This window comes from Hibiscus syriacus, unplaced genomic scaffold (genome assembly GCF_006381635.1).
Source record: "Hibiscus syriacus cultivar Baekdansim isolate YM2019G1 unplaced genomic scaffold, ASM638163v2 tig00110551_pilon, whole genome shotgun sequence".
Classification (NCBI taxonomy): Eukaryota; Viridiplantae; Streptophyta; class Magnoliopsida; order Malvales; family Malvaceae; genus Hibiscus; species Hibiscus syriacus.
In genome coordinates this window covers 994,408-1,008,558 of record NW_024062778.1, presented here as the reverse complement: position 1 = coordinate 1,008,558, position 14,151 = coordinate 994,408, and the positions used below count along the sequence as shown (strand labels likewise).

The window sequence follows — 14,151 nt, the reverse complement described above, 5'->3', positions numbered from 1 at the left end:
TACATAAGAAGGGTATGGTGTTCGAGCGTATCTTCTGGGTAAGGTCAAGGGTTCTTGTTTTTATCAGTTTTTCATCTTGTCACTTTATCAAATATCCATAATTTTAATCATTTAAGGAGTTTTTAATTTAGTTGATATTCAAAGAACTACAAGATTAAAAATTTTGATTAAATGTTCGCCATATTTAAAGTAGCATAAATTCATTTGAAAATCCTTATAAAAAACTGAGAAAGAACAAAAAACAAATTCAAACAAGATACTGCAAAATGAAATAAAGCTTCATGATGGATGAAATGCTCTCTTCCTAATTATGATACCCAATTAATCATCTAATGTAGTAGCACTTGACTCAATCAGATGCTACATATTATGCTTTGACGCCCCACTTGATTTCGTCATCCACTGTTCCACCAATTCTTGTGTCAATGTTCCATTTTCAACAAGCATTTCCATCTCCTTTAACAGTAGCCTATATCTCCGTAGAATGCTCATATACCCTAAGTGGAAATCACAAACACTATCTTGATCATAACTGTGTGTAGAAGGGTTTGGTGGCACTTTCGTTGGCCTCGATATGAGGTATTGACCTTTAATCAAATTGGGGTACAAATCTGAGATAGAAGTTTAGAACACCTTCAAAGTACTTCTAGATCATGGTACTTTCTTTGGTGGACTCGAACGATTAGCTGCTCCTTTTCTTTTACAGTTGCAGGGGCTCTGGACGTAACATTCATTCACCTCATCAGCTTTCGCTTTTTGATCGGTTGGGCTTTTGGAAGTGACTTTTTAGCTTTCTTTGCTGATTGCATTTTCAATTAACTCCCCATTTTTCACAAGATCCTTGAAGTACTTTATTGAGTTTGCCAGTATTAACTCGAAGGATCTGGGAGAGAATCATGTAACATATATGATATTTCTTCTTCTAACAAGGGAGGTTGAACTTGTGTTGTCACTCCTCTCCATCTTAGGGCATATTCTTTAAAGCTTTTAGTGGCTTTTATCCTTATTCTTTGAAGATATTAACGTTTTGGGGCTAAGCATTTAATATATCGATATTTCCCCACAAAGGTTTCAACTGGATCGACCCACCTCTTGATCTGCTCTAGGTACAAATAGTTATAATATACTACAGTTAGCCCAACAAGACTATCATCGAAGTAATGAATCAACATATTATAATAATTTAAGTACACTTCCATCTTTCTACAAAACATTTTTAGATGAATTAGGGGATAATTGATGCCATCATATTTCTCAAAATTAGGCACCATAATTCATATGGGATGACCAAATCAGGAACCAAGCTGAGTTCTCTCGGTTCTAGTTCTTTATGGGAGGCGTTAAGATTTTTCATAGACCTAATTGCTTCCTCCAACCACTTGAATTTATCTTCAAATTGCTCATGATTAATGAAGCTCTTCCCTTGGTTTGAGTGGGATGCTCTAGGATAGGTTGTAAATCTCGGCGTATTAGTCTAATAACATTAATATCCTTATCAAATATTTTCTCTCTATAAACAGCCTTGGTTGCCATCACCTAGATCATTTGGTTTGATACGTCTTCTAGAGAACTCGATGTTTGATTCCTCATACCTTGTTGTAACCCGATCAACTACTCTTGCAACCGACCTTCCGATCCATTATGAGATTGCTCTATTATTTCCATTTGTTTGTTCATGATGACGAGGAAGTAGTATGAATGAATGATCTTGATATTACTTCACATAACCCTATATGTTTTCATAATCTATGCATGTAAAATGCTTAAATAAAATTCTATGCAAATGCATGTATGCAAAATGTGTCATTCTAGAGTGACCATGTTAAGACAACTTTCATTGAACACAAAGGTTTTGATACATCAAACAACTGTACATATAAGGAATATCTTTAACTCTTAATTCTCTATCTCTCTCAAAAGCCAAGTTAACTTCCACTCATGTTCGGGTGTTGAGTTGTCAATTTGCTTCAGTTCTCTTGCAAAGCCAGTTAAATCAATCAACTTGTGAGGCACATTGCTTTCTTGGGTCATAGCTTCTTTAATGACGTTGTCTTTTTCATCAATCTTATTTGTTAATTTTTGGAGATGTAGACAATGTTGATCATTATTCCTTGTAAAAAAGACTTTGTTGTTATTAAGTTCTCGTGCAAGATCTCTATAATCATTTACAATCTTCATCAATGTCTTGTTCTTGGCTCTAGTGGCTTCTAGCTCAGCATCATTCTCACGTTTGTGGAGCTGATATAAATGTTCCATATTAGCTATGGATATATTCAACATTTGATTTTAGGCTTGAGATCTTCCTAAATCATTAGCTGTTGTATTACGCCTTTTTTTGTAATCTGTTAATCATAAGAGAACTTCTTGGCTTGTCCTTAATGCACCTTGCAATTCTTCCTCCATTGTTCAACATCGTTTTTCAATTTAATGACCCCTTTTGCCCACTCCTCTGGGGCATTTCCTATACCAACATTTTTAAATGCTTGACTCATTCTTTGAAAACCATGGTTTCCATCTCTCTATTCAGTTTATAATTTTTAATCATTAAATAATGCACTTTTTCCTACAATCTACAAATCATTAACAATTATATTACCCCTTTTTCTGTAATCTATAAATCATAAGAAAACTTCTTGGCTCGACCTTCATGCACCTTACAATTCTTTCTCTAGTGTTCAACATCATTTTTCAGTTTAGTGACCCCTATTTTCCACTCCTCTGGGGCTATTTCCTATACCAACATTTTTAAAGGCTTGACTGATCCATTAATAACTATCACGCATGGCTTCTATCTCTCTTTTCAGTTTATCATATTCATTTCTCAAATGACAGACTTGAGATTCGAACCTTAATTATTATTGTTCCTCATGGATGATCCACACTGATATCCTTACTTTTGAACACTTTTGGCTCTGACCTAATAGGATAATCAGTTACCAAACTAGGTCAAACTTTCATCTCGAACTCTACGATTCCATGATCCAAAAGATGTTAGACTCGATCCTCGAAGGCAGTTCAATTCTTAATGGGATGTCCTTGAGATCCGACGTGATATTAACAATGAACATTGACGTCATATAAATTTGGATATGGAGGTTGCCAAGGTTTCACATAATGCGGGACCACCTCTCGACCTTCTAAAAGCTTATCATACAACTCCTTATATGATATAGGGACATAATCAAAATGAGAACCACCTCTAGGCTTGGATTGAACTGGAGTCTTCAAGTTTATTTCTCCTGGCGTTGAGAGTAGACTCTCAAATGTCCACGAGTTCTAATTGCCTAGATTCTTTTCATCCTTCTGAACTTCTACAGTTGTCACCATTTCCTTGGTGTCTCTAGACAACTTGTTGATGCGAATGGTGATTGTGCGTGATTTCTCATATTGGCTAGGCTTAGCTTGTTCTAAAGTAGTCCTTTGTGTACTTGACATCATAGGATCATTTTCATTGAGTTATTTCCTTTCTTTTGCAGCAGTCTCTTTTTCTTTGGCCAAAGTAACTATTCTATCCATCATATTGGACATTTTCTCTCTCATCTCTCTTATCTCATTTTGCTCTTCGTCACACATTCGATCTTTGGGTGTATAACTCTTCACTATTCTCGGAGTCTCCTCAAGATTCCATTCCCTAGCTATGTTATAGTTTACTTGATCATAAAACCCTTTGTCCATAATGAAAACATTTTACTCTAATGACCACTCACAAATCAACACCTTTTGATTATGTCATGATCATGCAATGCAAGCAAAAAGAAAAACAACATAAAAACTAGTTCAAATAAGATAACAAAATGACAAAAATTATTATAAAAACAATAATAGCAAAATAGATAAATTAATAAGCTAATACTAAACAAGAATGAAAATTCAAATGCACAAGGTGTTAATTCCAAAAGCGACTACCATAAAACAACCTTCGTTAGACCATAAGTTCTCTTTACAATAGACAGAAAAGCTTCATTTTCTTCATTTACTCGATTTACGCCTTTCTAATGATCTAATATTGTATTCATAGCTGTTGTTGGACTTCACAAAGTGTTAATCCTCTTTTCTTCGTTTTAAATCACCTACTGTGATTATTGGATCTCTGGGCCTCCATTTCCGTGGGATTTTCTAAGAGAAAAATGACCTTGATATCTCGTGAGGGTTCTTTACACTCTTGACTCAAATGGCATCTGACTATTTGGTATCATCTTGATCTTTCTTCATTTAATAGGAGTCTCTGATCAATCTTTGAGCTCTTCTCTTATCGATCAACTTTGTTCTTAAGTCATCACCCTTCTGATTTGACTACCTGGTTATGGAATTCTTATGCCGATGTGAAGACCTTATAATTTAGTCAATCACTTGCTAATTAACACCTTCTTTGGTTATTATGTGGAAATGCAAATGAAAACATAAGACATATAAAATCAGATAAAACAAAATAAATTATCAGTACCACTAAACCAAAGAGCAGAAGAAATATTTACGAAGGAAAAAGTTCCACTCAATATGGTATCTACCTGACATGCTTTTATAACAGTTCTACCCAGACATGTTTCCTACCCCATACTTGTTCAACATATAAATACCAACCTCATGCAAGCTAATTCGCATTCTTGTTTGAAAAAAATGAACCTAACAATATGATCTCTAGTTCGCATGCATTTATTCAGAAATTAAAATTACACTACAAAATTAAAATTCTCAAAAAGGATTTTCCTTGTGTACTCTTCTTATGAGACTCCTAAGGTCTGCGTAAGGCTCTATCTAGATTCTAGGTTAATTATATGTTGGTTTGATTTTAAAGTAAGAGATTCTCAAATTATCCTTATTAGTGCCCCTTGGGCTGCCAAACCCTCATTCCTGGCCCATCATAGGCTTTCAGATCAAGTTTAATTCAAGGGGACACACCTCATTATGTCCATACAGAGGTGAAAACCATCACGAGGATCATAAGGTGTGAGCCCCAGGAGCGATCTACTATCCCATATAGAGGTGAAAACTACACAAGGGAGTAGTTTCTCACTCTTACTTAAATAGGACGGAGAGAGGTTTTAGCTCATGTTATGCAAATGCAGCTGTGTAATGTGTGAGGAAAAGCAACAACAAAGCAAAAAACACCAAACAGAAGTCCCAAAAACATGAAAATTTATTTACTTTGAAAACATTAGCAAACAAATCAATAAAACTATTTAGTGGTTAATCAAATTGTAAACAAAAATCTATTCAAACCACGCAAGGGATCAAAAATCAAATTAGAGCGAACTTGTAATTTTCATTTGCAAAGACAATTAACTAGTCGAATAATGGCCTGATTCTCTAAAAGAAAACCCCAGCAGAGTCACCAAGCTGTCGAGATAATTTCCCAAGAGAAAATGGGGGTCTCGTTTCGAAATAATTTTTTATGATCGATTAATGATAAAATGTGGTTTGCAGAGTTGCCAGCAATCTTTGATTAGGCTGTTATTGGGCACCCAAAAAGTTTTTGTCATTTTAAAAAACATTTGTTTTAATTAAAACAATAAATTTGCGGCATACGTTACCCAAATTTGAGTTCGGGAGTCAGTTACGTGTGGGGAATGATTAACACCCCCAAAGCACCCTAAATCGGTACCTAGATGATTAATTAGTTGTCATTGCAATGAAATTTAAGAATTCGAGTCTAATTTAACTAAGATCCCCTACAAGTAATATTATTTAAATTTTCATGCAAAACATAATAACATTTGATTATTTCCTATTGAGAAGAATCAACATCTCATACCTTAAAGCAATCGATTCTTACTCCAATCGAAATAAAGAAATATTAAAATTTCATTCTAAAGTTCATTATTAATTCAAAATAAAAAAACACCCAAAATAATTTTAAGAGAGAAAATGATAATATCTAATTATTTTCAATCGAGAATAAATGACCTTTCATGCCTTAAAACATTCATTTATTACTCCAATCAAAATGAAGAGATATTATTATTTCTTCTTAAAATTCAATATCAATTCGAGTGAAAATGATAATATCTAATGATTTCCAATCGATAATAAATGACCTCTCATACCTTAAAGCATTCATTGATTGCTCTAATCGAAATGATGACATATCACTATTCTCAATATTGATTTGGGTGTTATTATTTTGAAAACCCATATGAAAACACATGCAATATATATATAAAGAAAGTTAAAAACATATATCAAGCAAATATAAATCATTATTTATTTTACCAATATTTAATGAGAATAAAGATGTTCAATTATTTAAATATCTCGAGACGAGACTTTAGATTCGATCTAACAGTCTTTTCCCAGCGAATTGAACTAAAAGCGCATGATCTTTTTCCCAATTTCCGAATTTTAAAATGGATTTGATTTAATTCGTGTCACTAAATGGAATATATATTCATTTTTAAATTATCGAAAATACTTTCTAATACGTTAAGACAGTCACTGTACGACAATATTAAGATGAACGAATATTACCCTTAGTAAATTTATTTCGGTTTGAGTCAAGAGATGCTTATGAGGGTTTCATGTAATTTAATTTAAAATTAGATCCTAGATCTATATGCAATAAATTACATATTTACATATAGCATGCATAAAAAAGAATAATAATCCAACATACATGTACGATTATCTCTTTGAAACAATATAAAATACATTTACTACACACACATATATTTAGACCTCAAGCTAAATAAAAACTTAGAATAAATATATGCTCGTATCTAGAACAATGGACTAAAATAAAATATATACATACATATATAGAACATTAGAATATAAAAATACAGAAACTTAAACAAACAAAGATCCTAAAATATAAAGTTGAAATATTTCAAGTGCCAAAATCCTAATAAACCCAAAAATAAATATGAACTAAAATAAAAATTAGAAAAATTACATGCCAAATGTATAATCACGCATAAACCAAAAAACTAAGCATAAGGACTAAAATAAAAGTACTTAAAACTACATGCTGAAATTGTAAGAAACAAAAACAATTAAGATATGGTGGCCAAACTGTAACACGAACAAAAATTATAGGGACTAAAAATAATTAATTAAAGAAACTAAACAAGTGACTAAATTAAAATAAACACAACATTAACCATGCGGTGTTGTAAATAAACATGGACTAATATGCAAAACCGTGCGAAATATAGGAGGACCTGAAAGAAAATAAACCAAAAGTTAACATAAGAATATTAAAATGGTAAAATCTCAGAATAATCACAAAATATTTAAGAAAAAGTGAAATAAGCTGAAATTGGGACCAAATTGCATATGATAAGAAGATTAAGGGACTGCGCGTGTGATTATCCAATTGGGGAAAAACGCCAATCACTAGGGGATTAAACGATGACATTTGCTTTGGGTATAAATACCCTTATTTCCCTTATTTCCTCATTTATGCTTTGCCACTCTCTCTTCTTCCCTAAACATTCTCCCCTCTATCTATATTTTTTAGGCCTAAAATTTTGGGGTTTGTTCGTCTCATCCTGAGGATTTTGGATCGAGCCACGGCTTTACGAGATCCGGAGTTTAACACCCCAAAATGGCATGTGACCTTTCGACTTTTGAATATTCGATCTCCTCCGTCCACTGTCGGATCGAACTGGTTTTCAAGTATGTTGTTCTCTTCCTCCATATGCTTCTCCTCACCGTCCGGATTGGGCAACGGATGCCCCAATCGCTGGTGAGAGATCCGACAGAGATGTGTTTTCCTCATTTCTTCTTCTATTGCTTTGCGTTGCTAAAAAATGACTTGTATTTCGAATGAAAATTTTGTTGCTATGAAAATATCTTTCCATTTTTTATTGCTTTATTTGAAAGAAGATAGGGTCGAGTTTCATTTTACAAGTTTTTTTTTGAATCAGGAGTCCTCTCCCTTTTTTTTACAATACTGAACCCCACTCTTTACAGTGAAAACGTGACTGTTGTATCCCCGAACGAAGTTCAATTTCCCACTTTTCCTTGGTCTTTTGTGTTCATTTGTATGAGTTATTGTGGCATGAAGGTGATGATGGTGGAGTGTTTGGTGGGGAAGCCCTGAATTTTTTGGGATTCACCCTCTTTTTCACTTGATTGATCTATTTGATTGATTTGATTGAATATTACTGACAAGTGGCCGGCGAACGGAGCTGATGTTGACAGTGGACAACCAGAATAGTGGCAATGGTGAGAGACTTTGACTAGAAGTGGAGCTGGCGGTTGGTAGAGACTAGGGTTAGAAACCTTAACTAGTTAGGGTTTGGGCTAATTTGACCCCTTATAATTGGGCCCAAGTTTAGGTTGTTTTGTTGCTCGAATTGGGCCTATTGTAATTTGGGTCCCATTTTTGGGTTCATGTATAGGCATACATAAGTAAAAAATAAAATATAATGAAAATAAAAATAGTAGAAATAATAATTATTATGTAATTAATATTAATGAAATCGACAAAATCCCCGTACGAAAACGAGTGTGGACGTCGTGAACATGTTCGTTTTATGTTTGCGAACGTGTTTATTTATATGTTTATGAACGTGTTTGTTTAGCGTTAATGAACATGTTCGTTTAGTGTTTGTTTATATGTTCAATTTTTAATTTTACTCTTTCATCTACAAGCTAAAGAAAATGGTAAAATTGTACCGTTATTGCTTAAACTCTTTAAACTTCACAGTTTAAATTTCAACTTTTACCACGTGTTCAATTTAGTCTCTATTTTCACCAATATTTAAAATGTAAAAAAATAAAAGGAAATGGAGAACCAGGTAAACGAGCTTGTTCATGAAAATAAATGAATGATTCCATAAACGAGCTTATAAATGAGCTTGTTCGTGAACATAAAGGAACTGAACATGCCTCTCTTGTGTTCGTTCATTTATTAAATGACCCTAAATTTTTTTTTGTTCAAACTTATTTATTTAGTTTAACAAACGAACATAAATGAATGTTATATGAACAATTCACAAACAGTTCACTAAGCGCTCTGTTAATTTACACCCCTAAGTGCTCCAAAAAAAGAATAGAGACCAAAGTAACTAGTTAATCAAACTTTATATGTGTTTTTTATCATTACGTCTTTCAAATTTTGGGTCTTTCCTTTTGGTTGTAACCTTTTTATTTACTTCCTCCTAATTCCTTTTAGTTTTGGTCCTAATTCCTAAACATAAAGCAAACTTAGCCAAAACTAGACAAATGGGATAGAAACAAGACATTTTAAACTCTTTGTGCTATGCAAGAACATTGATGCGAACAGATATATAAAAAGAAAACTCTAACCATTCAGCAACAAATTAGTAAAACATTAAGTAGGGACTTACAGGTGGGTGTATAACCAGGCAAAACTTGAGAGTGAGCAACCATGAAATCACCAGTAGAAACAGGGCAAGATGTCTCATCACAAAGGTCATCAGTCTCACCGTGAATGTGCAATCCAAAGTACGACACCTCAATCACCAACTTCCCCGGCAAAATTGCTCGTGTGGGGGCGTTGGAAAAAATAATTGGCTCGTGTAGGGTCTCAACAAAATTATTTCCTGAGATGGTGTGATTGTTACAGTGTCGAGAAAAGTGTCAGGAACACAATGCGTTTTTTATTTTTCATGCAGTTGGAATGTCAAAACTGTCAAGACTACCAAAGGAACAAAGTAGGAGTCGCACTGTGGTCGTCGTGTCTTCTAGATGATGCATTCTGTTCTTGGCGTCTTCTGACGTTCACTGTCTCACACGAGCAGTTTTTCCGATTCCCCCTCGAAAACAGATATTGGATCATCTGCATTACCATTAAAGAAAAATACAACCCTCCTTCAGTCAAAAGCTAAAAACACCATTGATTTGGGATGCATACTTCAAAAAACATCAACAATTATCGGACGAGACACGAAACTATCATATAATTAGCCAATAATAAATGGCATCGTGCTCCGGAACTGCAAGACACCCTGCAAACCAATATTGTATATACAACAAACACATACAGTTAGATGGACTGAGGAGTCGTCTGATACAGCGATCCCTAAAAATTTCAAATTCTAATATAATTTATATATGTTATTTGTATTTTATATTGGTAATATGTTTTTGTCTTCTAAAATTTTATAAGTTTGGATCTTAAAATTTTAGAATAAAGCACACATATGGTCCCCCGGCTATAAAATATTATTTAATTAAGTCAATCGACTATTAAAAGTTTCAAAATGGTCCCTCGACTATATGATGATGCTTTGTTGAGTCCATCGACTATTAAAAGTTACAAAATGGTCATTCAACTATTCATTGTGTTCCAAACTCGTCCTTTAATGCTAAAAATTTACTATCATCTGAGCTGGAAGTTAATATGCTAACTGAGATATGATAGTCGTTTAAGATTATGAGATCAAATTTATAATATCTTAGTCATCATGTTAACGTGAAGTTCAGACTTCCATCAATTTTTTAACGGAAAATGACGAGTTTGGAACATAATAAATAGTGGGTGTCAATTTTGTAACTTTTAATAGTCGAGGGATTCAACAAATCAATTCCCTATAATCACGAGATCATTTTGTAACTTTAATAGTTGAAAACTCAAGAAAACTACATCCTATAGTCGAGGACCATTTGTAATGTTTATCCAAAATTTTATAAAATCGATCTTAAACATAAAATCTCTATGTACTTCCCTTCGTACAGTCCCACCCTCCAGCCTCAAATTTTAACACTTAACCTCAAATAACGAATAGATTTATTGGCAAATGTTGATTAGTTTACCTGTTGTTGCAGAAATACTGAAGGTCGCAGGCGCCCCCCTAACGATTGGATTAGTCGAAATCTCAACTCCATGAACTTTTACAGCATACTCAGCGTTATCTGCGTTCGTAGATTCAGTGGCATGTTTAGAAATATTTTTTAGGGTTAGCGTACATATAATAATAACATAAATTTTTTTATTAAAATGGGATACAAATAAAATTTTAGGATAAACACAATTAGTTAAACAAGTAATTAATTGAAGAAAATTTGAATTTTACGATGAATACAAATAAATTTTCAACCATTAGTAAAATAGAAAATTAATCCAAGAAAATTCAGATTTTAAAAGTAGTACAGGTCTACTATCAGTCCTCAATAAATCCACCACTATTATTGTTTATTTTCTAAAGCATCAACTCAAAAGAAGAATTTTTCAAAAATGTAAATCAAATCAGATTCTAATATGGAGAGGTAATTTCAGAACAATCAGTGAATAAATTTCTTTCTCAAGAAAAGTAAACATAATGGGCGTGAGTTAATAATATAATTCTCAGCCATCGACAAAATAAAAAGACAATAAAAGAATATTAATAGAAGCGGCGGAGGAAGACTAACCGCTGTATCTGACGTCGTTGGCGAAGGTCAATGAACCAGACACAACGATAGGAGCAAGAGAGTTGCGATGAGCCGGTTTTACTGGACCAATTCCATCCGCTTTCGATTTTACGGAAAACAATTAGATTATTGGCAAACTACACATTTAGTACATAAGCTATCAATTTTGATCTATTTTAGTACATAAACTTTTATTTTTTTTAAAACCATGCCTAACTTTTAGTTTTAGTTTCATTTTAGTATCCCGCCATTAAAAACTTTACGGACAGGCTGACATGGCATAGCTCCAATAGACGAACGACCAATTTGAACGGTAGACCACGAGAGAATGATTAGTCGACCAACATAGTTTAGTTTCAGGCCCATCGAGGAGTGGACTATGGAGATCAGAGAATGAATAAATCGAAGAATCCATCATCAATTTGGGGAGATTGAGACGTTTTCCGATGAAATTTGGGCACAACTTTGGAATAGGAAAAATTTAGAAAATTTTGTTTTAAATTCATTTTTTTCTAGTGATAGAAAAAGATAAGATTTTATTTACTGATCATTGTTGTTGTGCTTAATGCTATGATCGTTTGTTGTTGTACTCTTGGAGACCAACATCCACTGTTACTCAAAGCATTGAGGAGAGGACGAATCTATCTTAAGAAAAATGTTTATACAAGTCTTGATGTGACCCAAATCAGCATCATGAATGTCCTTGCATCTCAAACCTTTCACAATAATCAAAGGGGGATTTTCCCTAACTTATTCTTTCTTTATACCATAGTTATGATAATAGTTTACATACATTACATTTATAGTTGTGATGATGATATTATGTAATGTATGAAGTTACTATTATGAACCACATATTTATATGATTATTTCTTATATTACTTAGCTTATATTATGCTTTCTTTTATAGGTGCATAGGCGGCCACAAATGGGAGCTAACTTACAGCTAGCATTGGAGTCCACGAGCTATGAAAACTTGACTAGGACAACTTCGGGACAGCTCAAGAACATTTTGGGACAAAGTTGCAAGCTACTCTTCGAGCTCATAGCTGACTTGAGCTGGACTTTTGAGCTAGCTAAACCTCTTATTTCAGCTGGAGAGTTGCACCATCATCACCACTTCACAGAGTACTTCAAATATGGTCTAGGTCAATTTTTTGGATTCGTACCTTTTAGCGAATAGTTTCCATTCCAAGAGGTGCCTTTTCACAAGGAGCTGTCCAAAGACTCATCTTCATGTAATTCATCTATGGCCAACTCATCTTCAGCTCATACACATGGGAAGTAGCTAAATTGATGAAAGGTTACCTTACACACAATGTGACCTTTCATAACAAGTTGCTGCCCAATTGATGCCATGTCACCTAGACGCATGATGGATGCCAAGTCACACCTACATTGCTGCCTTTCTTCATTCCATGGACAAGCCTATACAACAAGCATTATACGACCCCATTTGAGTGTCTCATGACCAGCCCACCCAGGTGCCATGCGTGTGTATCATTTAGGCACCAAAGTGAGGGGACACATACCTATTTGACCAAGCATGAGAAGACATCAAAATGGGCGGCAAATATGAACAAGCATGGGTGGCAAAATGAACCAACACTTACCTATTTATTCAAATCATTGTAACCCCTTTGTAAAGGCACATAGCCTTGCCGAAACACCACCTAAGTATTTGGCCAAACCCCTTGTAAGCCTATAAATAGGCTTTGGAATTTCATTTGTAACTCAACCCTTTTGATAATATAAACTCTTTGTGAGATTATTCTCTCTTCAAGTTCTTTAAGAACTATATCGATTAAGCAAGCTTTCTAAGTTTGTGGCATCAACCCCTTCCATTGATACTTTGAGTTCCTAATTCTTATAACTAGAGGGTTCAAGTCCCAACATACCACCCCTTACTTAAGTTTATAGTGAACGGGGGTAAGCTTTCTATAACTTTTCTTCTTCTTTGGCTTATTTAAGATACTACTTAAACCATCACCATCTCCCTTCACCTTCACGCCTACAACATCATCATCTCCATTACCATTCCATCACTATAAAGACATCCTTCAATCATCATCAAAGCAAGCATCCAACAACATCATTTGGAGCCAAATTTATGATTCATTAAAGGATATTTCTTCAACACTTCCGCAACCTACCTTTGATAACATCTCTAACATTTCATTTCATTTTCATTTCATTTCATTCATTCATTTCTTATTATATTAATCATTTCTTCCCTTTAATTGTGCATATTGCTTATTAATTCAATTGTGGCATTTGGTGTCTCTCCTAGATCGCGAAACAACAAGGCTACCAACTTCTCCACCATTGAAGAAGCTTGGATAGCCTTACATCAAGTGGTATCAGAGCTTAGTTGGATTGACAATCAAAGTGTTGCAACAAAACAAAAAGAAAGAAGAAAAATAAAAATAAAAGAGTCCCTACATCAAATTTTGAGTACAAAAAGAAAGAAAAGAAAAAGAAGAAAATTCAAAAGTAAAAGAAAAGTGAAGCAAAGTTGCAAATTACATTCAAGGAAAACACATTACAATCTTCCCAACATCAAACTTGAAAGAGGTATCTTTGTTGTTTCTTGTGAAGGAATATAGTAAGTGTTGCAACTTGGGTTATAAGTTATCTTCATCATTTTCTTTATTTAATTTCCTTTGCTTTCATTATTTTCCTTATCTCTTCTTAACCATTCTATGCTACCTTTATCATATCTATTTCTATACGCTAACCATTTCCTATAGTCGACGCAACAAACAAAGAAACTTGTTTAATCTTGAGTTAGTTCTCTAAAGGACCCACAAGATAGATTTGAGCGGAAAATGC

The 14,151-nt window shown here is 33.9% G+C and overlaps 1 pseudogene; it reads right to left on the bottom strand.

Annotated features, from left to right (window-relative positions):
- LOC120131288 overlaps positions 1–11,415 on the bottom strand; it is a 31,403-nt pseudogene extending 19,988 nt beyond the window's left edge.
- Positions 11,416–14,151: the final 2,736 nt, after the last annotated feature.